This window comes from Colobus angolensis, unplaced genomic scaffold (genome assembly GCF_000951035.1).
Source record: "Colobus angolensis palliatus isolate OR3802 unplaced genomic scaffold, Cang.pa_1.0 Scaffold19, whole genome shotgun sequence".
NCBI lineage: Eukaryota > Metazoa > Chordata > Mammalia > Primates > Cercopithecidae > Colobus > Colobus angolensis.
In genome coordinates, this window is record NW_012115043.1 from 4,117,343 (window position 1) to 4,120,199 (window position 2,857).

Below are 2,857 nucleotides of genomic sequence, written 5' to 3' on the forward strand. Positions count from 1 at the left end.
GCCATTCTCCTGCCTCAGCCTCCCAAGTAGCTGGGACTACAGGCACCCGCCACCTCGCCCAGCTAGATTTTTGTATTTTTTTTTTTAGTAGAGACGAGGTTTCACTGTGTTAGCCAGGATGGTCTCAATCTCCTGACCTTGTGATCCGCCCACCTTGGCCTCCCAAAGTGCTGGGATTACAGGCTTGAGCCACCGCACCCGGCCTCAGGACCTGATTAATGGACTGACTGGAGTGCCCAGGGGTCTGGAGGGCCTGGTCTTTGCAATGGACCTGCTCCCAGCTTGCAAGCTGTTTACACTCCTAGTTTCGGCTGCCTCATCTGTAAAATGAAGGGAGCAGACTGGCCTTGCAAGCTGCAAATACATGACTCAGTGTCCTCCTTTCATTACCCACTGCAGACACTGCTACTCAGTTACTGGGTTCTTCTCTGCCTTGGAATTCTTCTTTCCACCCTGCCATGGAGCTGTCATTCTTCTAGCTGAAACCTCTTTGCCTTTGAGACTCTCCTAGCTCTGACTTAATTCCCATAACTAGCTGCAAATGACCATGAGAGAGTAACACCTCAAGTTCTTGCCAGCTTTAATCAGCTAAACTCCCAGGGCCTTATTCTGCCAAGGCCACCCAGGAGGTCTAGGAGATAAGAGCAGGAGAGGAGGTCATAGGAGAAAAGGAAGTCTAGTGCCTATCAGGGCATCAGGACACACATTGGGCCTATTGCCTGAGCATCCATTGTGGGCACACACTTCAGGGTGCTTTGTAGAAGAAATGCTACAAGAGAAGAGCCTGGCCTGCTGCCCTTGGGTAGCATGCAGTTAGTTTAATACAAGAACCCAAACATATCATTTCTGTTCCCAATGACGTGAGTAGTCAGAGCAGGAACTCCTATATCTAATAAATGGCTCTGTTGCTAAGTATCCAGGACAGGGCCTGGCACAAAGTAGTCTCTCAGTAAATATTTGAATGAATGAATGAAAAACAAATGTACACATACACTAACAAAGGAACACTCTCCACCCTTGGCGCTTCACTGGGGCGGTGGAATTGAACTCCCAGCCAGCATGGAGCTCATATTTTCATGGTGCTTTCCTTCCTCCCCTCAGATTTTTCCAAATGAGGCCATGTTACCTTAATTTAATGTCTAAAATACACACAATTATGCACTCCCCCTCAAACCCCACTTTCTGTGGTTTTGTGGTTTGTTACACATTCATTAAGTGTATTTTTACCATTGTTGTTATTTTTTTAAGCAGATCTAAGCCCATTTTAGGTAGAAATGCATTCATCTTCTTGGGGCTGCAACAGGAAATTCTAAAATCCCTTCGTGGAGTTGCGTCTTCCGTGAAGTTAAAGGTTCCAGGCCCAGCCTTCCAGCCGTGTGGTTCAGGGCTAGTGGCTGATTCTTCTGTAGAACCTTGTCCGTAAAGGGTCAGTTAGCACCAGGGGAGGGGCCTGGCAAGAGGTGAAACTCCAAGCACATCTATTAATTATGAGAGAACAACATGTTTTTATTTTGCTGTTCATTTAAACTGGAACTGAGAAAGGTTGCTGGGTCCCCACACATTCTCTTCCTCCTCCCTCTTCCCCCTCCCTCCCCCCTCCCTTCCCCTTCCCCTCTGTGTGCCTGCATGGGCTTGTGTGTGTGTGTGTGTGTGTGTGTTTGCTGGCTTAGACTCTGTGCCCATACCTTAGCACATTACTGCTTGGATTTAGTCCTCTTCTGGGAAGCGGGCACACTTCATTCAATTTAGAAGATGTGGGCTGACATCTACCACGTACAAGACCCCCCTTGGCAATCTGGGTGACTCAGGAAGCAGAGCAAGTAGGTGCTTAGACCAATGGCAAAACTCCTCCCTCCCTTGCTCCACTCCTAGGCCAAGGAAAAAAGTTCAGCTTTATTGCATTCATGCAGGATTTTGCAATCAAAATCTCTAGAAGGAAGCTATTTTGAGTTCAGCCCACATGGATGGGTGGCATTTTTTTCAAATTTAGAATTGTTTTTCTTTGAATTTCATATGAGGGAGGATTGATCTTTCAGAATATCCAAGGGTCTTAACCCAGCCCTGTCTTAGTGGCAGTCCCAGTGGGAACACAAAGATGAATCACACAAGGTCTCCCGGACAAGACCCACGCAGCACAGTAACCACAGCCTCTCCAAGCTCGAGTCCCTTGGTCTGAAGCTGGTAAAGAGGAGCAAGGAATCCCTGTGACCACAGAGGCCAAGAAGCGCAGTTCCAGAGCCCTGGGGCAGAAGCCATGTGCAGTGCTGTCATTCCTTGGGACCAATGTGAGTCATATTCAGAGAGCTGGGCATCCTGGAAACATTTTCTGGAGCCCAAATCTGCTGATCTAGGAGTCAAGGGGCTAAGGTTCTTTTTCTAGCTCTGTCAAGAATTCCTTTGAGATCCTGTGTCCAAGAGCTCTTTGCAAACACAAAACCCACATTCCATGGTTTATGATTGACATCCCATGGGTATCTCCAGCACATCAGAGAACTTCTCTGAGAGGCCCTTACCTAAACGATGAGGTAATAAACACGCCTGAGAGAGTGGGTGTGCAAGCCTTTGGGAAGGTATGTGATGGTGGGCCAAGATAAACAACTTTTAGCATCATCTCTCTTTCCCATCACTCACACAACCGACTGCCCCTCAACCATAATGAAAGCAGCAGGTCCCTGCCAGGCACTGAGCTAAGTTACACGTCTTCATTTATATAGCAGATCCTTAAGCACCTCCCTTGATCCCAAGGCCTTCTGGTGAAAGATCCAAGTCCAGAAGTTGAAGGAATCTAATTAAATGTGGGGAGAAGGACCAGGTATGGATTCCAGCACTCATTTTGCAAAAACCCGGAGGATAAAGC